The sequence below is a fragment of the Takifugu flavidus genome, chromosome 11, assembly GCF_003711565.1.
Source record: "Takifugu flavidus isolate HTHZ2018 chromosome 11, ASM371156v2, whole genome shotgun sequence".
In the NCBI taxonomy this organism is placed as follows: Eukaryota; Metazoa; Chordata; class Actinopteri; order Tetraodontiformes; family Tetraodontidae; genus Takifugu; species Takifugu flavidus.
In genome coordinates, this window is record NC_079530.1 from 11,319,656 (window position 1) to 11,344,120 (window position 24,465).

General features: G+C 44.9%; 1 long non-coding RNA gene across 1 annotated transcript; it reads right to left on the bottom strand.

Annotated features, from left to right (window-relative positions):
• Positions 1 to 1,329: 1,329 nt before the first annotated feature.
• Positions 1,330 to 6,010, bottom strand: LOC130533368 (uncharacterized). Its single transcript, XR_008952558.1, has 4 exons — positions 5,678 to 6,010; positions 5,242 to 5,336; positions 1,920 to 2,082; positions 1,330 to 1,851 (listed from the first exon to the last, which is right to left on the bottom strand). It is a non-coding gene; the product is annotated as an uncharacterized LOC130533368 (long non-coding RNA).
• Between the last annotated feature and the right edge of the window lie 18,455 nt (positions 6,011 to 24,465).

The window sequence follows — 24,465 nt, forward strand, 5'->3', positions numbered from 1 at the left end:
TCCTCATCTTTTGCCTTGAAATACCGTAAACACTTAAACATTTGCGAGGCAGAGGCAGGAAATCCCCCTAAAATGAGTGTATAGCACGGCCTGAAGTGATGATTGCTTTTATAAAACGGCTAGCAACAATTTTAATATTATATAATCAAAAACTATCTCAAGGTTTTTATTTGAAATAAAAAAAAAAGCACTGTGAGGTTGCAAGAAAACAAAAAGGGGAAACAAAAAATGAGGGTCCACGTGGTTGTTGCAAGAACTTTGGCTAATCAGAAATTTCTATTTTTCTGACATTAATTTTGGCTCCTGTGGATTCTGCTTCAACCAAATACCGACGGTGTTGCTGAAGGAGGCACCAGGAATTGCTGGAGAGGCCAATGAAGCACAGAGACGAGGAAGACGTTAGGTCAATATAGTTCTCCACTACCTTCCTGACAGGACCCTATCTAGGAAGGTCGTAGAAATGCTGTTTGGACATCATCTTAACGTCCCTCGACACATCCTCAAACCTCCACTGAGCGCTTGGGTTCCATTTTCTCTCTTGTTCTAAAGGCTAGGAGGTAAGTTAGCAATACTTCATCTAGGAGTTTGTTGTTGTTGAGCAGATGATATCAGGCATTATAGCACGGCTAAGAAGCATCAGATTCCTTGAATTCATCTTTCATCATCGGTATTTCTGCATCCATGCTGCGAGGGTGAAGCACGGGTGCATCGGTGTAACGCCTTCACAAGCTCTCCCCAGCATTTTAATCACAGCTGTCAAAATCACCATGCTGCAGTTCCTGCGGGTGAACTTCAAGCTGAAGGTACGACCCCAGCACCCCCCTTCCCTGCCTCAACAGATAGACATCTCAGGTTACATGCCTCATTGAAATGCTCTTTCAGGGTAATTAGGGTTAATTTGAGAGGTTTTTAACCCCAGAGAGAATTCTTCTGTGATGGAGTCTAGAAACTAGCTTCACATGCATGGTTAGGTCTGCTAGGATGTACAAAAATGTGCATTTGATGGGGATAAGAGGGCTATCCCAGCGTCGATGGCATCCATCTCCCACCTGAGGTAGACCAGCAGCACTCTCCCAGTTCCCTGTAAGCGCGGCCTACAGTCGCAGAAGGGGTCGCTCCTCTGAGGCTCTGGTGTTAATCTCCTGCAGCCTTAATGTGATTATGGTAATGATCACACAATGACCCCTGGGCTTTGGGGGGATCTGTGGTTCACACATCCACACACCGCAGCAGCACAGGCGCCGTGACTCTGTCTACCAGAGCACCGGCCTGAGCCAGTCCCGGTGGCCTGCCCCCACTCTCTCGTCCTCGGAAGAGCGGGAGCGAATAACCAAATAAATTCCAGCCAGCCACAAAAGAGCTGAAAGGCCATGAGAGAGATGGATATCTTTTGTTGTCTGACGCTCAATGCCGTATTCCAATCCAATTACCTCAGCCTTTTGCTCCCCTCCTGGTGCACGGCATTGACGCCAGCCTGAATTCAGACTCGGACCCCTGACAAGAATGCGGTGGATTAGGTGCCCAGTGACTGTTTTTCCTCCCCCACCCTTACAAAAATGTGTGTTGCACTCTCCGCTAAAAAGGTTTAGAACAACCACCCTACTATTTCCAACTTGATCCTGTTTATTTTAATTTCATTACTGTCTGGACAGGATCAGCCAAATTGGATATTTGTAAGACACGTTTTAAAGCCCGTCCAGTCAAAACTGCACGAGGATGTTTGTGCAGAATGATGCTTGTTTATGTAGGCAAGGATGGTCCTCAATCCAGGAGAGTGCTAGCATATTGCTGCTTCCTGCTTCCACCTGTGTGACTGCAGATTCTCCATGGAATGCTGATAGCCCTTTTTTCCTAAAAGGAGAGGATTTATCTTTGAAAACAGCAGTTACAGAGGTGCTTGAATAATGATGACCTCTGACCTTAACAAGGCTTTGTGTGCAGTTGTGAGGTAGTATCTTGAGGTGGGACTGTGTGTTGTCTTTTCTTTGCTACTGTGCAAACTTTGGCCTCAGCTGGCATCAGCGGACCACGATGGCTCAACCTTCAGTATCTGCTGCAGGTCAGGTTCAGAACTGTAAATCCCTGGTTGAAGGTAGAAAGAATAGATCAGGCTAAATACAGAAATACTGAGAGGAGAAGTCAAGTTGGCACAAGGCAACATCTTCCTGTGAGAAAGTCTGAGTTTTTCCATAAAGTCCTTGTTTTTGAGCGGAGGTCAAGAATGTCTGATGATATCCGAAGAGAACGCAGTGTAAGGTGAGGAGGTGCGAGTCTGCGGTTCAATGTTTGAGTCATTTAAAAGCTTCAGAGTTTACACACCATGTTTACAGGAACTGCCTTTACAAAAAGTGTTACAGGTGGTATCAGCCGTCGGCACTTAGATAAATATTATTTTCCACTGTAAAAGGTGGCGGCTTTGTTATCCCCACCATCTGTTTGAGAGCCTATTCTGGTAGGTGATGGTGTTTTTATGTCTTGCTGTGGGTACCTCACTCTGGTTCAGGGATATTAGAGTCCAGCTGCTGTGTGGAGTCTAACTAAAAATTACATTAAAGTGATTTAAGAGCTTAGGTTTTGGTTTTCATTGGTTCGAATTGTACCTAATTGCTCTGGTGGTTCTGTGGGTGATGCATTTACAGTATGTCTTGTTTATTCTGATTGTCCTTTTTCCTTTCCAAAGATTTGCCGCCCAGCCGTGCATATAGAGACATTCATGCTGAGCCACTTGAGTCATGAACGTCTGTGTCAAGTGGAGGACCCTCGAATGGACCTAAGCATCTGGATCTACGTGTCCTGTCACAACCAAAGAGGTGTCTGAAGCACTCAGGCAGGGCCCGAAGGGCTGCAGTCAGAGAAATAAACGGGATTATCTCTGCTTCAGCTAGTAACCGACTCCTCACCAGCCACACGCTTCCACCTGGCTAACAACAGCTGCGTTGACCACTTCTGAGCAGAGATAGATCGGAGATGTTGTGGCAGTCCTTCACAGCAGAGTCAACCTGGTGTTTGTTTAAATCTCGGACTGTTAGTGGCTGGAGACTAAGATAAAAAAGGAATGTTTATAGCTTCAATCATTGACAATGTCTCAGGTGGGAGGATGTGCACTGTTCAGGCTGGAAGAGTAGGTCCTTCACCCATCACGCGTTCCAAGGTGGTCCCCTGAGTTAGGAGTGCCTGTGTGTGTTACCCTCAGGATCAGTGACTCAGAACAGAGCCCTCTTCAATCAGGATATTGGCCCTCGCTGGTGAGTGCAGCTAATTATCTGTACTTCCTCATCACTGATAAAGCTCATTCCTTCTTTTGTGTCTGTTTGTCTATCGCACCTTGGAGCATGTCAGAGTGTCGGAGGTGAAAGAGCACCTGTGGGTTTGTTTGGAAGAACTTCAAGACCTTAAGCCATCCCAGTCCGACTGACATCAATCCAGAAAGAAAATACTGATGCTGGCCAAGTCCTCAAGACTGGCCAAGGGACCTCAAGTCCCTTCCACCATGACATAGTGGCTTTTCCATGACGCATCAGATGATTGCTTCCAAATGGGCCTCTCAGCTTCAACACATGCCCCCCCCACCTTTAACTTTTAAATAAAATCCACACCCACATGTACAGAACGTGATCGTGTGCTGGGGCAGATCTGGAGGTCTGACGGATGATAAATGAATGTTACCACAAAAGATTTAGGTTAGCATCTTTTACTTATACAGCATTAAGTGAGAAAACATTTACAGGAATGTGTTGGACAGCAGGAGATTTGGATCACAAAGAATATATTGGAACTTTTCACAAAGCACATGGTAGAAATTGGACTGGTCCAGCTCACTGGAGCATGTCAACTTCCTGTTAATGATAAACTAATGAGCCCACTTTCATTCTCATTGTGAGTGCCTGGAAAGGTCTGACACAAATGTACATCACTCTCACTGCACAGTAGTGTAGCTCAGCAAGTGCCTGGACTAGTTACAAGTATTTCACCATTTACGTGCCTATGGTATCATACAAATATGGTTGTTTTAAGGTGTTGTTTGGAGCCATCTCTCCCCAATCATTTCTGTCCACTTGTCCAAACATAAGGTCAAAATATCCAAATGATGGTGTGTTCAGGAGCCACCACTATCCAGTTCCCAACCAGCCATACAGCCACAGCACTAAACCAAGGGCAGCACTCAGCTGTGTAAATATAACATCAGAAAAATGACCAGGAAACCCAACCTGACATCAGCCATCTTTAGGGCAAAATATTTCAGGTCAAGATTTGCTCACGTCCAATCTGAGCGTCATGCAGAATTTATGAGCTGTACTGCAGCCTAACACCAGAGGGCGACTGCTTAGCATCCTTTAGCTCGGAGCTATTGCATGTAGTTTTTATTATGTAGTGATTAAAAGAATATCCTTCTAATCATTTCATGTAAAGTTGAGGTGGATGATGTGAACACACAAGATTGCTGCTGCTGTTTTCATCTCATGGATGATGCTTCATTATTACTTCAGACCTTTTCTGTAAGTAACTCTAAACAAAGTTGCAATCATTTGTTTTTTCTCTCTTTTGTTAAAATTTGAGCTGACAGACAGAAACGTTAAACGTCATCACAATAGTCAGACACTGTGAAAACAAAGAAATTGTGACGTTTCGACAAAAGGAACTCTGAACCAGCACCGATGCTAAACCTCGCTGGTTAAATTTCACTGAGGCTTAATAGGCAACAGCAGGCTTTTATTGCCATCTCTTTTTTTCATGGCCATAACTTGCAAAATGCTGTGTGAAGAAGTCATAAAGCTGTCAGTAGGGGCAATATTTTCCACACAGCACGATGACAAACAACATGTAGGAAATGCATGTGTGGGTGTCGTGTTAGACGTGCAAGACTCGTAGCTGTCATTGGAGCATATCTCACATCAGTCCAGACTATTGGATGGAGATTACCCAACAGGAAACCCTCATCTGTTTCCACCTGATACATTCAACAAGGAAGAGTGAGAAACGATAAGCAACTAAAGGTTGCATCAACTTTACTTGGAGATTGGAGATCAGGTGATGAGGGTTGGAATGAAACAGAAAAAGGACATAAAACTTGGATTTGGCAACTACTGACCCTTATCCTGTCGTGTTTTTATTAAAATCACAACATTGCACTTTGCACAATCTCCCATTTCAAAATATGTTGCTGTTTCTTAATGTGCGGCGCTCTGAAGCAAAAGTGTGAGAATGGCTCTTTTGAACTCAGGAAACTCAGAAAGTTGATACCTGCACACGGTCGGTAGCCTCGGAGCCTTTGAAGAGGTGTCGGCTTGCAGGGAGCTGGCATCACTTTGGCTCCGTCCTCTCCAGCATATTCCACACTAAATGGTCCAAGACAGCAAAGTTTTCAACACGAAGCGCTGATTTATTATTAAAGTGTCCACAAACACATGTTTACATTGCTAAGTCAGACATCTCACCACCCTTCAGGTGGCCATCTACACCAGCCCCACCCCCAAATAACTGAAATGTATATAATGTATGTAATGTATATATTACATGTATCACTTTATATAATGTATATATATATACATGGAGTTAAATGGCTGTTACATTTAAGAATGCGGGGAGAAATAGGGATGCATTTAAGTGTCATGACGACATGAATTATTTTTGGAAGTTTGTTGGACCCGTTTGTGGACCACATCAAAAGAATGCTCACCTTGAACCAACTGTTCCAGACAGTTCCACAAGGACGTCCTGACCAGAGCGAAGCAGGAAAAGCTGAGGAAGTCTGACCGGACTCCCAACTTCCAGTGGTCACAGGTCAGGTTTACCTGCTTCTACAAGAGAAAGTTGAAGGGTTTAACCGCAGCTTTATTGTGAGCGAAGCATCTATAACTGGCTGAGATGATTCAGGCTAAAAGACACCAAGCTGCTGGAAAGGCCATCAAAATCAGTCGGAAGAGCAGAAGGGACGTGCTAGACTCTCCTGAGCACCTCCAGCTTAACTTCTATAGTAACATATATTCATGAAAGTGGGAGAGAGCAGCTGTAGCCTGAGACTTTAAACAGTAGAAGCTGATAAAATGAACAGCTGCCACAATATTACAATGAGATATTACAAGAGGAAAACCTCTGCTGCTATTGTTCTGCCTCCAGGGGTGTTCTTCTATCAGAGATCATCATCTGATTTAATCAAATCTGTCTGGATCGTTCATGCAGACGCACAACAGAAGAGTTTCCTGCGCTACAGTTTTCCAGAGGTGCTGATGTGACGAGTTGTGATTGTCAGGCGTAATGGAGATAGAAGATTAACGTCAACCATCTGAGTGCACAGCTGGAGATGTCCTGGTCCTGGAGATGAGTCGGCTGCTGAACCATCACAGCGTCAAAACAAAGTCTTGTTAAATGCTTTTTTTAAATGCTTCAGACTCATAATAAAGGAAAGGAGTTTATAGCTTTTAATTTAAAAAACTGCATGTCATCCACACCGTAAAGGTCTTTTAAGTTCACGTTTCTTCCGTCTGCAGGTCAGATTTAAATGCTGCCTGACGTGTTAACAGCAAACGCACAGCTGCCAGGATCCAAACCCCGTTTTAATTATTTGGCTTTGCTCGTTGCTTTTGGGCTGAAATGTTGAAATGATTTTGTGCGACTGCTCCGATGCCTCGTGCTTCGTGCTTTATGTAAATCGAGGAGGAAAAAGGGGAAATCTTTTGTGTCGGGCTGTCTGACATTCCTTTGTGCCACGTTAAAGGCTTGTCTTGTGAAATCAAGCTTCACTGCTGCTGTTGACGTGCGGTTTGTGCTCGTTCATTATGAGGAGCTTGTGTGACATTAAGTTAGCGCTAAGCGTCAAAAGTGAGAGGCTGTGCTCATTAACTGGCCATGAATGGGTCTGGGACCAGCGTGTCAGGTCTGGAGCTATCAGGCACCGTAATAATGTCTGTTAAAACAAACCAAAAAAAGCAAGCTGAGCATTTAATGGTGGTTCCTGGACGTTACTGATGAGTTTCCATGTCAACTTAGAGGGAAAAAGACAAAAAAACTCATATTAATTCTGGCTCAATTAATATGGAGTGCATTCATGTTAACCAGCAATCATTATGCTTCAGTGATCTAAAGGCCATTGTCACACAGGCACTTGAAGAAGTCTTTTGTGTAACAGAAGAATGGCAGCGTGACCCCCGGCAGTGCAGAGCAAGGCCAGGAGACGTTTCCTTCAGCCCCGCCGCCCGCTCCTTCCCGGCAGCTCGGAGTAAAATTTCAGGGTCCAAGTGGCCATGAGTGTTGCTGAGTGATCGGCGGAGAGAGGAGATCCTAAACCCAATAGCTTTGATGACTGAAACAAAACACAGAGCCGTTGTCCCTCCCCCAAACTGAATCCAGGAGGTCTGTGACTAAGCACTTGCTCATGTTTGGGCGTCTGCAGTTCCTGAAGCTGACCTGTGTAGCAACTCTCTCCGCACGCTATAAGAGCAGATAAGAGCAGATAAGCCCGTTCTGAAGCAGCCCGCCGCTGATCAGTCACTGCTGCACTGAAGATGGCAGAAGACCCGGCGACAGTGGCAATGAGTCTGAGCTGGGGTCAAAGGTCAGCCTCTCGGGTCTCAATTCTTGACCTTTTGTGAAATCAAAATCCTTCTTGTGTGTGTGTGTGTGTGTGTGTGTGTGTGTGTGTGTGTGTGGGGGGGTGTTTGGGTGTGTGTGCATGTGCGTGCGTGCTCAACCGGTCACAATCCAACGCGATCCCCTCCATTTTAATTATATAGCACATTTTTAAAAACACAATACTCGTCAATATAAATGACTATTTGTGTAAAATGTTTGATTTTAGTAATTTTCTTGAACTAAAATAAATTCCAAACCATTACCTAGTTAAACTATATTCATATCTTACCTGTATTTATTCATACATTACTGTGTAGCTGCAGCTAATCAGTATTAATCTTCAACAATGTTTGCTTTTAATTATCAATTTTATATCAATATCCAATTTTCCGTTTATACGTTTAAAACTACAAATTATGGCTAAATCAGCCTATGAAACAAATGTAGTTAAGAAACAAATTTAATCATATAAAGCCCAATAAAATGATGACATAGTATCTCTGATCTAGAATTTATAAAAACCTTTATGTTTTACCTACAGTATAAACTTAGTATCATTCCAAGTTCAAATGTATTTTTTGTTGTTTTATAGACACAACTGTTCAACATTTATACTATATTTAGTGTTAAAAACTGTACTTTAGCAGAGAATGTGGTACCTTGATTGTCCTTAAGATCATTTTTTTGCTATTAAAAAAGGTGACAAGAATATTTTCAAATGACACGGATGTATTAAGATGAACGTTGGAATTTGGGGTTCATTTAAAATGTAGTTAAACGCCAAAAGTGTCCTTGTCTTTATCTCTGATCAGGAACGAAGCTTCTCAACCCTCTGGCTGCTCCGCGTCTTCGGGAGTTGTGAGAAAAACCCTCTCTGGCACGACGTTCCAGGTTTATGGAATGCGCTTAAATCTGCTGTTGCTCAATCAAAGAGCCGATAGTGGCTCCGCTCTCATTTTATTGCCCCTCAGAAACCTACTGGGAGGATTATGCTATCAAACTGCCAGCTGAACAAAGGCAGCAAAAACAGCTGTGCCAGTGCAAACACGGCAGTTAGATTACAGTATTTGTGAGGCTTAGCTAAGAGCACACTGCCACTTTGAAACGCTGATGTGTTAGTTTGTACATTTTTATATGCTTAATGTTGCCTGAACAGGTTTGGCGGTTTATAGATGTATTAGGTGGCTGGTTGGTTGGGTATCCGGCTCAGCTGAATGACAATGGCTTTACCTCATGTCTGCACAAAAGCACTCGAAGGAGGCTCCTGGCTGCAGCAGAAGGAGCCGTGTTGATACAGCTGATCTCTGTTATTCCAAGAGAAATATATGGCCCTGTTTGTTTTCAGAGATAGACCCAACACTTTGCTTCGAGTTCATAAGGAAATATGTCAGCGGACACCCAGTATGTTCTTGTTAAACACCGACTCCTCTGAAGTGTCTGTGATTTAGGGCTTCCCTTTATACCAGTAACTGAAATCTCAATGAAATTACTTTTTAATGCAATTCTTTCCTTTCAAATTGTGTTACACACACCACTGACGTCGTCTCTTCTTCATATTTTTGCAGCACTCAACAAAAACAGCATTAAAACTAACGCAGAAATATATGGTGGCTACTAGAAACCAGGATGTCAGATTTGGTTCACGCTGTTTTCTAATTCTCTTTTTCTAATGTGCCACTTAACTCAAAAATAGCCTAAAAGAACCGCACCAACGTACACTTTGTCCCTGTGAAGGGCTGGGGATGGAAGGGTGGTGGATTTATTGGCCGTGTCCTTACAGAGTTCCCCACAGTGTTGTGAGCCTTTGAGAAACGACACATTGTGGCGCCCTGGAGGCTTTGAAAGGGAGCCAGCAAACGTGCATAACGTAACATTTTAAAGTTGCGTGCAAGAGACAATCACTTCTGGAGCTACTGCATGCCCACGTGACAAATTTCCCCTCCAGAAATGCTTGATTGGTTTCTATTAGAGGACAAAAAAGTCAAAAAGAGTGTTGTCCAGTATTGTTGGCAGGAGTCACGGTAATGGAGAACTCTCTGTGGACCAAAGAAAACATTGTCAAACGGAGCTCTGAAATTCACTGTGATGCAATAATAACTCACATTTGATGGCGTGATTGAAATTTATTGGGACAAATGATCATTCAGGACTGTCACCCACCAATGTTTGGACACTTAAAGCAACATTCAGGTTTAACCTTGGAGCTTTCGGCTGAAGTAATGATATGACCTCAGCGGCGCATGAGCCAATACAGTATTCCTCTACGTCTTTGGAGGGAAGGGGAAGTCCCCACGTCTGTGCGCTGTTTGACTGGAGCACTTGTGTAATGCAGCCTTGGGATTAGGTGGAGCAGCCGCATAGCAGCAACCCTCCCTCACAAAGATCATACTGGACCCACACAGGCGAGCGGCTGGATCAGAACCACAGCTGGCCAGCAACCTTCCACCGTGTCCAGCTATTCACGAGTCTGAGATCTACGATCGACTGTGTCTAAATTTATGAAAGGATTTGGTTTAAAAAACCAGCAATTCTTTTCATTTATCACCATGTTGGACATTTATCTTTAACTGTTACTCAAAGATGCAAATTAATCGATTCCAACCAAAGAAAGTTGGAAACCAGGACGGATATAAATGCGATTGGTTTGTATGACAGCAGCTATAAAACCAAGAGGTTCCACCTGTTTATAGAGCATTTCAGATGAGTCACAAGAAATTCTAGTTAAACAGAGGATAAAAGGTGCATTTGCAAGTGTGAAGAAATGCACAGACACACCCAGAATGTGTTCTGAGGCTGAGTGGTTCAGCCATCACACGTCATCACAAGCGACTTACAGCGAGAGCCCCGATCAAAGACTACCTTACAATCCTAAAATATGGAGTACAAGTGCAACTGCCATCATGGCAGACCCATGGAGAGGGAGTGAACGGGGATACCGGTGTAAGATCTGTGTCTTCAAAAGCTCTGACAGAGGAGAGCGCTGCCACAGGTCTGGCAGAGCTCGGGTGGTCGCTCCAGCATTGGTATGAGAGTTCAGTTCCCTTGTCTATACAGGTAGCTGTGCCAGATGAGGACAAGGGGTAGTCCAGGCTCCAACAAGATTGCTCAAGTAAGAAAGAGCAGATCCGCTGAGTATAAGTGAATTGGTCTGAATGTGGGCGGCCACAGGCAGCCAGTAGAACTCGATCAGCACTGGGGTGATGTGGGCCCACTTGGATTGGTGGAAGACCAGAAGCGACGCACAGTATGAACCATCTGAAGCCACACGTCACAAGAATCAGTTTCATGTTAGAATAGAAGGGGGCATTGCCAGAGTCAATGTGGTAGATCACAGTAGCTTCTACCAGCAGGTTGGTGGCACGTTCGCTTAGAAACGGGCCCAGCAGCAATCCCCAGTGGAGAGCTGGTAATGAGCGCACACCTGACCGTGCCACAACACACTCAATGAACACCCAGATAGGCCAGATTCAAACCAGGACAGCGGCCTGCCAGTGAGGCCCGTGCCAGACGGAGATCGTGTATAGATTTAGAGTCCTGACAGGTCTGAATTCCTGGGTGAAAAGGGAGGAAAGGAGCAGACCCATCACACAGCCTTGTGGTACACCGGTGTTAAGGGCGAGGGTGGATGAGCGGTGGTGGTCTAGCTGAACATGTTGGGGTCTGTTGGTCAAAAAGTCCAATAACTAGTTGCACACTGGAGCACTGATGTCCCGGTCATTGGGCTTGATGATTAACTTTGTGGAAATGACGGTGTTGAATGCTGAACCGCACAAGAGTTGTTATTTCCCAGGTGTGGGAGGACAAATGACTCGGGTTGATACAGGGTTTGTTGAGCAGCGGAGTCACCTAAGGCACATTTGTCTTTTGTGGATGTTAAGGGTTGTAGGCACATTTTTGGAACACATATAATAAAATCACACAACAAAAAAAAGCAGCACAAAGAGAGAAAGGTTAAGGTGCTCTTAATACCATGCGTCATTTTAATCTTAAGCTTCACAGCTCATCGTGAGACGTGCGTGTTTGGGAATGACAGGATTAATCATAAAGATAAAGATCTTTGACATTTCGAGGGCTTACAGTTGCTTCCCTACATACAGAATCCCTTTGAAAACAGAGTGTGTGATTCTTTACATTAATTATTGTAGCAGTTTCACATAAAAAGAGCTTTTCCTGCAGCTTTTACTGGTTGACAGGCCATAAACATCCTGCTATCTTCCTCAGAGTTGTTCCACATTTGTGCCCAGGCCTCAAACCCAATCTACTGTGATGCACATCACTAATTTGGTTCCAATGAATCACAATGCTTCCGAGTATCAACGCATCGGTGGTGGGAAAACATCTCGCCATTAAATCACTTGACAGACATTGAATCTGGAAGTGAATCGGCCCAGATTAAGCATGATTAACGGTGATACGTGACAGGATGGAAATTAATAAGCCTTCTAATTATATCAGTGGTTAAAGGCCAGTGATGGAAAACAGCCTCTACTCACTCTCCCGAGTCGTTCCCGTTGTTAACGCTGATGAATCCCATCTCAGCGTGCAAAGAATAAAGGTTTAACTGTTTTCTAAAAAGCCATTAGAAATAACACGACCAGCACCTTAATGGCGTTTTGAGCATTCGCTCGTTCCAGTGTGATGACGACGATCTGCTGCCACTCCGCTCTCATGTAGCAGGCTGGGAAATCGACTATATTATCGAAACATCACAATCACCATGGTGTTGTCATGTCATTCATGCTGTATCTTGTGGAGACCCGGGTTAAACAGGCCAATTTAAGCTATGTGACTGAGCCGAAGAGGCCCCAACAGGATAAAGAGGAACATTCATCACTGCCTGCAATCGATCATGAATGACACCAGTTAGTCATAAATGAAGCGGCATCTACATGGGGACTGTGGAATTAGGTTGCATTTTGGGCTTTTGGGGTTGGGAAATCACATTTTCTTTAGGATTTGTCTGGCATGAGTGTGGGCTGATGGTTTGGATGTTTGTGGCGGACAGCTGGCCTGTGTGTCCTCTGATGTGGCAGTTGTGGCCTCAGAGGGACGACCGCAGTCAGGTTCAGACTTTAGTCCCAGCAGGCACCAGCGCTGATTGACAGATTGAAGTGTTGAAAGAAGTCTTTAACCATTGTTACGACTCTAATTAGCCATCGTGCTTCCTAGCGAGTAGCTGGGTTTGGTTCAGGGTGAAAATGGACATTTTATGTTGGGTCCTCAGGTCCTAGACATGCTACCAATGTCACATGACTGCAGAATCTGCATGTGACCGTAAAAGTCATTACTACTAAACACACCAAACAGATGTATGCAGATGACCTTTGACCTATGAACTAACTTAACATCTTAACATCAAACCAATTTCCTTTACTAGTTAACTGTGGTGTACTATAGTGTGCTTATTTACCCGTATTTCGCTTCTCTTCAAAAAAGAAAGAAAAAAAGAAAAAACTGTGGCTTTGGTGTTATTAGGAAAATGTAATGGAATAATTTGTTCTGATCCACAGAAGACAGTGGGAAAGCACTTGAAAAGGGTTTTCCATCCACCACACCAGCCAGAAGAGGCAGCACCAAACTGTTGCTAAACAACAAAACAGTCCTATGCACAAGGTCTCCCAATAGCTGACCCTGAAAAAATGAGAGGAGCCGCTAATGAAGCGCTAACACCAAAGAAAGCTAACACAAACTGGATGAAGGACAGGAAAACAAGGCTAGCTAGGCCGGCAAAAACCTAAAAAGTGATAGATTGGGCTACAAGCAGAAGTAATTAGCACAGACCTGGCAGCCCAACTGGTAGCTAACACTGCACAGCATCAAGAGAGCAAAGTAAGAACTTAAATATTGACATTGTGAACATCTATAGAAGGAAAGTGAAGACACAGCAATCAGGACCTGCTCCCCTGTGTCGTGCAGCTTTATGAGCTAGCAGTTTCTTCTTAAACCTGGCGATTTGCTGTTATTTATGTATTTGTTGCAAATGCAATGCTATTTTTGTTATCTCTGGGGGCATTCATACAAAACTGGGCTCAAATCATTAGGTACACCACGACCTTTGAAGAAGACCTTGTGCTTCAGGTCTCTGGTTTCTCCTTTGTTTTTAGAGTGAGCTATAATAATAGAACCACGTCCCAACACTTGAGTAAATGATGTTGTACTCATTAATACTGCATCTATTCCAACCGACTCCGCCTCAAAGCCAGGTCAAGGCCTCAGCGTGACACGTTCCACAATCTCCACAAAGCCTGTGTACGGACACATTAGGAAGGAAATGCCGTGGTGTTCAGGGATAATTACCCTTTTCTCTACAGATTTTCCAGACTCTTAAAGGCTCCCAAGTTGCCAATCAGCACCTGATTAACACCACAAACAACCCCATCCCCTGTTTCCTTTCATCTCGATAGCGATCTTCCCTCTCGGTGAAATGGAGATCGTGGATTTGTCAAACCCGAGTCAGTGCACGGTCTGTGTCTTGTTATTAGCACCTCAACAGGTTTGACTGAAGCCAAGAAGGGATAAAACTTGGACACACCGAGTCTGTGCTTTCCCCCATATTTTCCTCGATCACTGCGCTCCACCACGACCCCTCTTTTGAGCTATGTTTTTACCAGCTCCTAAATTTTGCTATTTTCTCAAAGCTGTCGAACTTCTTGACATGATTGCTTTGAACTTAGCTGTCAGGAGAGGGAGAAATTCGATCTGACCCAATGCTTTTCACCGACAACTGAAGAAACTCCTCCGAGGTTAACGACGGGTCAGTGCTGAATGGGAATCCACGCATTCGCCGCATCCCAGGAGAGGGGTTATCTGATCACCCATCTGGTTAGCAAGTATATTAGCACTGGGTCACAGGTGAGCTGCAGATGGTAGTTGTATGGGTATCAGTACTTCTTAATGGTCTCGGTGATTCATAAACCTCTGGTGGGAGGCAAGTCTATTTCAACAAAAGTAATCTCTCTACCTCCTGTTTGTCTGATACCTGTTGTTCTTTTCTATTTTATTCCCTTTGACAGAGAATAATGTATTTTATATTCTTTATACTCTCTCTAGCTCCATTAAAAGGGAGGATTAACTCATTCTCCTCAGAGGTGGAGGAGAGTAATGTCTCTTTGCTAATTGGTTCATTTCACATCAAAAATAACTAAAAATCATCTTTTACATCGTTTATTGTGCTCTTTATACTGCCTACATTGTCGTATTTCCAAAGGTTTTTACGCTCCATTAAAGCCTTCTCAAAGTCCATTTAAGGATGTAGGAACATGTGAACGTTGATAACGGGCACTTTAAACGCCTCCCATATTTATTCTATTACGAGTGTGTTCTCATTCAGCCCCACAGCATCTCCATGGGACCTTTGGGTGAGGGGGATCTGAAATGTCCTTTCAGGAGAACAAAACCACTAATTAAAGTCTAGACGCAACATAAAACCATCAGAAAGTCAGAAGTAAGCCCTCACAGACCCTCATGGATGGAACCATTAGTGTCTCCTCTCTGGATTCATGTAGTTATCAGTGATTTATTTTGGAAATGATGACATATAGGACTGATTACATTCGTTTTATTACACTTCTCAAAAATGTTTCAAAAGCTTGACTTAATGTGTAATATTTACAGCTCTGCCTTTAAAAAAAGAAAAAAAAGGATGATGTTTTCCTTCAAAGCAGAGCCAGGACATTCCACAATATCCTGACATGTCCCACCTGCAGAAAGATAACACAAGTAGATTTACGAGCTCTGAAGCTACATTCATGACAAAGTCTGAGTCCAGAAGAAAATAAGATCCCAGGGCAATGCTCAGGGGAGAAAGACATCATTCTGAAGGGCTTCCAGCCCCCCACAGCTCTCAGCTAAATACTCAAAGAGCTGTATCCTGTAAACAAGGGATCCTCTCATTGATTAACTCAAGGGTTTAAGTGGATCACCTTAACATCATTAGTCTAGTTAGCGGGAACGTATTTTGGAGTTTTAGCAGGAGAATGCCGCAGTTAATTTGGGAGCTATAAACACAACAAAAATACTTGAGATGGAAGTAAATGGCAAACTCATGATGGAGCCCACCTCGAGTCCAAGACTCCTGTCCGCTTTCACTTCTGAAATCTGGGACCTGGCAGGAATGACCATGAAAAGAGGACCCGGAGCAGCGTTTAACTCGGCCTAGCTCTGTATCTTGACATTCAAAGGAGAAATCACGAGCACTTCTGGAATGAAAGCATTTCTCTAATCTTTTAGCGAGACATTGAGATAGAGAACATAGCAAGGTGAAAGGACGGGGGCCTGTGTCTGTGCACAAGAACAGGTCTCAGGAGTCCGGAGGTCTGGCCCGCTCTATGGCACAGTGTTTGTTGGGGAATGTGCAATTATGGAGGCCAGGCCTTTGATCCAGGTTTTCCATCAGGGCTAAATTGTCCTCACATTGAGTGCTGCAGTGTATCCTTGGGCACTCCTTTATATTCTGCTGCTCTTTCATGTGCACCCCTCTGGAACTCAAAGCATCCCCTCTTGAAAAGTGAGCTTTGGCCTGTCCATGCTCCAGTGCAGGACGGATGGAGAAAAGAGGAGAACAAGCCCTGTGTGTGTGTGTGTGTGTGTGTGTGTGTGTGTGTGTGTGTGTGTGTGTGCTTGCTCTACAATACAGAGATACTAATAATCCCCCAGGAAGAGCTCCACGGTTGTTTGTGCAAGCGTGTTTGCAGTAATACTAAGATATGGACGTCTGGGTGAATATGGAGTTGTTTGCATATTGTAATTGTTGGTGTCTGTGAGAGGAAGTTTGTGTTTCTGTGCTTGCGTGTGTCGTGATTCTTTCCACATGTTCCCATGTGTTATCTGTCCTCTTCATAATAACTGCCACCTCCATCAGTTCAACTGGAGAGACTTCTACTCTTTTATTTAAAACAATATTCCGCTGTACTCATCAACCAGGATATTTGGAGCAAATCCAACATGTTCCAAACTAGATGTTTTCAGCATTAGTGGAATTCTTTGCATCGTATTTAAGCCTGTGCTATGTGGGCAATAATGTGTGATGCATCTCATCGCTGTCTTGTCCTTCAGTGAGTTATGTTTGAAATCTAAAAATAAAAATCTTTGTCTGGATGATTTTATAGAAGACAAATGATAAATTCCCTTTGAGCTGTAGCAGTTCTTCACTTTAGTTAATGTGAGGTAAAGAGATCAGAAAAGTTCCAGTGCTGCTCTGATACAGGACCAAGACTGAAGAACCAGAAGAGGAGGTGCAGCGGAGGAATCGCTTCCTCTGTGGACCGGGAAATAGATACATACTACAGAGTTACCATGGTAACTCATACAAAGATGCTATAAATAAGCTGCATTAGTAACAGGCCCAAAATGAGCTACATTGTTCAAAAAACTGCAGTGATGCTTGAACCTGCAGCCAAATGTGCTGAACAATATAGAGATATTATTCCACCTCATCCCTCTGCTCCTCTTCTAACTAATTGGGTCAGATGTTAACAAGCAAAAGAGATCCTACAACCACCATCCAGTGGGTTACCAGCGGTTGTTCATCCTGTAGCATACTAGGGGGAACTTTGGTAGCAGAAAGATTTCTGCTTCACTGTGTTGTCAAAGTTTTTGCCAACCAGGGGTCAGCAAACGTTTTGACACAGTTTGAGTTCCAGTTAGGGAATAATGTGGTGGGCTAAACCCAAAAATAAAAGCTTACACCTGTCATTGTGATGCCTGGTCCTCTGTCGAATTGTCCCACATCTCTCATCACCATATATGCATCTTGTATCCCAGCTGTCTACTGTGCTTTGACCTTTTCTCCCAGTCTAGGAGAGGTCAGGACTTTATTCATGACGTCTGGGCAAAAGGAAAAAGGTTCCGTTTCGTATTTCCCCCCGACTGTGTGCATTAGCTTCAACTGCTTCAGTTCTAGCTGTGGCTGGATGATTGATGCTTCTGACTTGTTCCCATGACCTGGTCTGTGTTGACTAAACTGTGTCTTATTTACAGGAACCTTTTGTCTCAATATCATCAAGGATGATGCATTTAATGTGTGTCTACCGGGACTATTTCATAGAAGGAAAAGCCCCAACTGTCTGTCCCAGACTGGAAGATGCCAGCAGTGGGAGGGGTTGGCAGTGGGGCGGCCCGGGGTGCCTGTCCTCCCTGGAGCAGGGCTGACTCCACTTAGGGTCCAACCAAGGGGGAAATACCATCTTGGTTGGTGTGCCCACAACCCTTGGTGAGGTGTGGGGTCTGTGCTCTGGAGTGCCCCCACAAACTTTCCATTTAAGTCCATATTGGCCCAGTGTGTGGGTGTAGGTATATGTGGAGGTAGGGGGAGGTGTGTGTGTGTGTGTGTGTGTGTGTGTGTGTGTGTAATCACATTTTCCATATGAACACAAGTGTCTATCGATGTTTTGAACAGTCATACGCTCCTCCATATGGACTCGATGGACTATTGTCCCAATACCTTAATTAGCTTCACAGGAAGCTCAGCGTGAACACTTGGCCCGGGCGGTTGGTGGGTATCTCCTGTCATCTGCTTCCTGTGGTTAAGGTAATAGGTTAACCCCACACAGCATCAGCCTTAACCGTTCCAGCCTCCAGAGCTCACAGGGTCTCAGCCGCTGAGCTCCGTCGAGCCGCCGCGTTGAATAGCTGCAGGAATGCGTCTCAAGTTGCGGTTGTGTTTGGGGGGGGGGGGGGGGGCAAGGCCAGGCTCCGACCCCCCCAACCCTTCCCCAAGGATGGCGGGGAGCCAAGCTCAGCTCGGTGGGTCCTCTGTGAAGGTGATGGTGCGAGAGGTTGTAAGTGCAGGCGGGCCTTCGTTAGTGGCTTCCACCGCGGCGGGAGGAGCTCTGACGTGATGTCTCCCGTCTCCGAGGCTGCAGAGACTTTGGGCTCGTGTTCACTGTCACTCAACTCCAAAACAAACATGTATCTTCCACACACCCCGAGACCGCAAGCAACCTGCACCAGATTTCCACTGATTTATCCGCCGCCAGCCGCTCATTACGGTCTCCGAGCCTCACGTGGAGGAATCGAGACCAACGTATTACTTTATCTCCCGGGGGGAGGAAGCCACAGCGGGCATTCAATTACAATAAATAAACGTTACATGCTTTTGTCATACAAACGCCAGAAGACAGAGGCGGCAGCTTTCAGCAGCAGAATGGATTTGCTGATGCAGCCACAAAGACCAGAAGAAACCCAAAATTTTCCATGAAGTCTCATTGTAGGAGATGTTTCAATCACAGGCGATGTCTCCATCGCTGATAAAGTTTCCATCTCTGACAACACGACCACATGGAAGCATAGAGCATAAAGCTTTAATCTAGCATATGGCTCTGTTTATTACTGTGTAGTAGATGTTACCATTACATTAGAGCGTCACATTTGCATATTCAGATTAATAATTAATGAACTTATATAGATGCACTCCTTACATGTTTGTCATGCACTGAGCATGGCCGGCAGCCACGCATGAGGATTTTTAATCATCTGTCAGCTCATAATCACAAGTCATATCAATCATAAGCTCATGAGTTTAGCCATAATCTGAACGTAAGCACGTGAGTCATAACATGTTGACAGCATGTGCTGGATATAAAGCTGGAGCGAAGGAGATGCAAGAAAGATGGATCATGTGGCTTCTGTGGAGTCGTCGCAGCATCAGCGGCTGTAGCAGCCGTGACCAAGCAGAGCCAACCATCGGCGCCGCCATGCGCCGCCGGCGGAGGGACGGAAACATCGCCCGTCCCAGCGCGCGCCTGTCTGGAGACGGCTTTTCAGTCTGGTTACCTTGTGAAATCCAGACACTGTGAGGGCCAGAATGAGGAGTGAGAACGGCCTCGCTTCCTCTCAAGCGTCCTCATAGTGCCACATTCATTAGAGTCGTGCTGTCATGAAAGGAGAACAGGCATGTGCAGTGAGAGTAAAATAACATTAGCAAATTGCTGGGTATTAAAGTAACAACTATTGGTGCAATTGTGAGAAAATTTAAGAAGTATAACATGACCATCAATAGACCTCGGTCTGGTGCTCCACAGAAGATTTCACCTCGTGGGGTGGCAATGATCATGAGAAATCGGCCTGCAACCACACAGCAGGAGTTAGTGAATGACCTCCAGGCAGCTGGGACCAAAGTCACCAGGAAAACAATTGGCAACACTTTGCGCCGCAATGGATTAAAATCCTGCAGTGCCCGAAAGGTACCCCTGCTTAAGAAGGCACATGTGGAGGCTCGCCTAAAGTATGCCAATGATCACCTCAAAGATGCACAAAGTGATTGGGAGAAGGTTCTGGAGACCAAAGTTGAACTATTTGGCCTAAACTCTACTCGTCATGTGTGGAGGAAGAAAAATGCTGCCTATGATCCCAGGAACACTGTGCCCACCGTCAAGCATGGAGGTGGAAACATTATGTTTTGGGGGTGTTTCTCTGCCAAGGGCACAGGGCTACTTCACCGCATCCCTGGGAAGATGGACGGAGCCATGTACCGTCCGGGACAACCTCCTCCCCTCTGCTAGGAAGCTGAAAATGGGCCGTGGCTGGGTCTTCCAACATGACAACGACCCAAAGCATACAGCAAAGGCAACAAAGGAGTGGCTCAAGAAGAACCATATTAAGGTCATGGAGTGGCCCAGCCAGTCTCCGGACCTCAATCCAATTGAAAATCTATGGAGAGAGCTGAAGGTCCGAGTTGCCAAGCGACAGCCCACCAACCTTAATGATTTAGAGAGGATCTGCAAAGAAGAGTGGGCCAAAATTCCCCCTGATATGTGTGCTAACCTTGTGGTTAACTACAACAACGTGTGACCGCTGTGCTTGCAAACAATGGCTTTGCCACCAAATATTAAGTGCTTTTGGATAGAGGGATCAAATACTTATTACCCTCAATGAAAAACAAATAAATTAAAATAAATTCTTTAAAGTTATTTTCTGGATTTTCTTTTTGATATTCTGTCTCTCCATGTTAGAATACATCTACCATTAAAAGTATAGAATGATCATGTCTTTATTAGTGGACAAACCAACAAAATCAGCAAGGGATCAAATACTTTTTACTCTCACTGTATGCATGTCTGTGTGTTTGGGGGGGGTCTCTTACTGCACAGGATATGTCTATCTGTGCTGAGTCGCCAGCATCTTCTGTGAATGATAGGTTCCTCCGTGAGGTCAGTACCTCCCCCCACCGTTCCAGGCGTCCCTGTGTTTTCCCTTGACCCCCTTAAAGAGGTCGTCTTGCCTTGTTGCATCTGTCCCACTCTGGAGACGCTCAAGGAGAGCGAGCAAGGCTAGCGCTTCTCCACCGCGCCGTATGCCTTTCATGCCTGCAGGACTCCATCCTTGAGGAGCTGCATGAGAGTTTTCTGTGTGGTCCAGACTTTCTCTGATGGCACGTCTGTCAGTGCGCTACTTCCTCTTGGACCCTTCAAGTGCATCGAGAGCCTCCAGGCAAAATTTTGAAGCGCTTTCAAACCAAGGAGGCCGTAAGCATGTGTTCCTCATTTCCATTCACTGATAGTCGGCACTTGTAGAAGTCTTCAACGACTTCTTCTGGGGTCTTGGAAACATTCCTACTCCTTTATGCAGTGGCAGTTGAGAAAGAACTGCAGCAGGACACATGCGTGGTAACAATTTAATCATTTTTTTTTGTTATAAACCTAATGTAGAGAAAGGACCTTTAAACCGGTTACTGTGAGCTCTGTTTTTCTGTGTTTTGAGGATTTTTTGTACAGGTATGTATGAGATTACTACCTTCGCTGGCTCAGCCAGTCTTCAGAATCATGACTGATCGAAGGTAGAGGACTATAAGTGACTGTGGTGCTCAGCTTCCCAGCGCAGACTTATTTACCCCTTATTTAACAAATTGAATCACAGCCTCTCCAAACTCATACATCTTGGCTGATACGCTCATTATCCGAGTGTTCTGCCACTAAACAGCAATACATAATGCTCCAGCCTTCTGCAGCGACATGATGAATGTGGATGACACACAATAGCTCGGCTCTAGGAAACTTCTGTGCAACTTGGAGCAGAAACTTGAGTCCTCGCTTGTGAGCCGAGGGGCTGGACTCTGCAGAGGAGCCCCCTGCTTGGAAGCAATCACAAGGCGATGCACTCTAAATCATCTGCCTGTTAGAAAAGACAAATGGCCTCTGGATAAGCAGTGACAGTCCTGTAATGTAGTAACTCTGGTTTCTGCAGAAAATTCAGTGACCTCATTTTTTAAGCTAATAATAGCAGATTGTGTCTGTGTCAGATTACAGAGTTGTGAATATAAATTTGATGTCCGCAGAATCCCAAACACTAATCCCATCAACGATAATAACCCTTGAGGATTCGAACCCTTGAGCAGCCCCCCAACAAACAAACAAACAAACAAAGAAAAATACCCCCCAAAATCCCCAGTTTACTCAAGAAACCACAAAGATGGCGGTTACATGTGGCTCCTTTGGTTTGAGTGCAGGTTGTATGGCTGGGTTGTCATTGGCGTGCATGTGACCTGCACATCCTGTTGACGTCACAACACATCAGTTCATAAATATTGAAAAAGAAATTGCGTCATTTAATGGATTCTGCCCTGTCAGAGCTGCATCTCAGAGTCTGAACAGTTCGTGTGCTGTGGTGGGAAACTTTACCGCTGATCACAGGCTGTCAGGAATCTGCATATGAGTGAATAATGAAAGCAACGCAGCCTGCTGTTGATACAAAAACGACATATTCTGATGGGGATTGAGAGAATGGGGGCACGGCAAGGAAATAAGAGAGAGCAGGGGAGAGTTCAACAGTGAGGGAGGCGGTGGGGAGGGCGAGCAGGACGGAGGGAGGGAGGGAGGGAGGGATAAAAGCAGGAGGCCCAAGACAGGCTAGAACAAGAAAGCAAAGAAAAATATCTAATTGGAATCAAGTGTCCTGACAGAGTGCGTGGGTGACTGGATTCCTCAAAGCGTGCTGCTTTTCCGCTCACAAAAAAGGTGTATGAGCGTAAGAGGGAAGAGGGGGAATAGTAATAATAATTGAAATCCCCTCTGCATCGGGGTAATTTCATTTCTGGGTGTGCTTGGCTATGGGATATTGTGGAGGGGCGTGGAGGTCAGTCACAACAGAGTTTCCGTTTCAAACTCACTTTTGCTAACAGGCATTAGCGGAGTCTGTGTGGCTGGCTTTCAGACAGAGGAAATGCAAGCCGATGACACACTGAGAACACTTATTACATTTCCAATTTCCAATGAATCCAAATTGCTAATGAGGGAGAGCAGTGTTGGTGCCAATGGGGACGGATATGCGGGGTCAAAGGGCACTGCTGCCTCTGAGGGAGGGTCAGTTTCAGACTGCTTTCGGTGATTTTCGACTCGTGTTTCCTGGATTTCACACCAAGCACACATTTTGGACCAATCATTGCCCCTAACGGCGAATTAGAAGCATCGAAAAGATGATCTCCTAATGATACTGAAAAAAGAGCCATTTAATGCATTAAACTCTTTATATTATTGGTTTAAAAGCTTACGTGTACTATGTGTCGAATGTGTACTAAATGTGGCTGTAGGCTTCCTGCTACACCACGGACATTAATATCATGAACTATATCATGAAATGTTTTTTCTGCCTCCCAGTCCTCTGTTGTCTTGCCCACAGTAAAGGCTGCAGTTTGCTGCCAAACCCTGCAGGACCCGGGCCCCTGCAGACCCTCTGTTTGACCACCAGGCAGAACCGCAGGATACGGCTTCACACATGACACGTGACAAATGAAGCCAGTCCGATTTAAGTATAATACACACAAAACCAGAAAGAGCTCCTGGGCCTCTGTTGTATCTGATAAGAGCCGGGTACCAGAGTCTCTCGATGGAACAGTGTTCTAGTGCAACATAACTCATGTCGGACATGTGGAGTGGGAGATATTTTTACCCTGAGGACGGTGAAATGAACTGACAAACTGCTTATTAACTTTGTCAACATTCCAAATGAAATGTTTGTGCTTTTAACCTTCGTTTCCATGATCATGAGTCTCACACTCGAGTGCCTTTTTGTCACCTGTGTGTTAATTGCTCTCATTTCTGATGGGTTGTGTAATTAGTGGTTAAGAGCAGAGCCTTTGTTAGTTCAGAGCAATGCTGATGCGGTGAAAACTGTAACCATTAGACGTTCCAAACAAATCCGATCCAGAGGCACTTTTCCCCAGGAATCTCTTAAGCGGAACACCAGGTTTTCGCCCCTCCACAGGCATCCCACCACCTGTGACAGGGGCACACGTTCGGGGACCACTTTTAGAGTGTAATTGAAAACCTGAGGCTTTTTTTGTGGGGGGACACGCTATTTGAGGCTAACAGGGCACAGAGGGAAACCTGAATCCAGTTATTGTTCACTGCACAACCATAATCAGGAGAACACCCTTTCTTGTAATAAAGTTAAAAATATGGTACCAAGTGCGAGTCCTCTGATAATAAAACGCATTACATGGAATATTAAGGTTCCTGGTGGAGTGTGTAGTTAGTGTGGAGAGAAAGCAGAATGGAAATGAGTTGGGGCAGCTCTGTGGGGCCACTCCTGCAGACAGGAGGACATTTCTCATCAGAAACCTGGTGACCGCCACATTGTTCTGCACTTGACATTCAGCTCTGGCCATGAGGCACCTCCCTGTTCTCTCAAAGAATCTCGTCCCAACACGCTCATCCTGACACACCCCCTAAAGTATAAACATGACAAGATTCCAGCCTGATAGCTAGACGCTCCTCTCTGAAGGCCAGCCTTCGCAGGTCACTCATCCTGTTGAGTCACAGGTCAAATGAGTGTTTGGAGGCCGCGGTCGGAAACCTGCATCTGCGAGACAGAAAAGGGCTAAAAACCCCTTTAAACACACTCATCAGCAGCATCATCATCATCATCATCATCATTATCATCATCATCATCAGCATCATCATC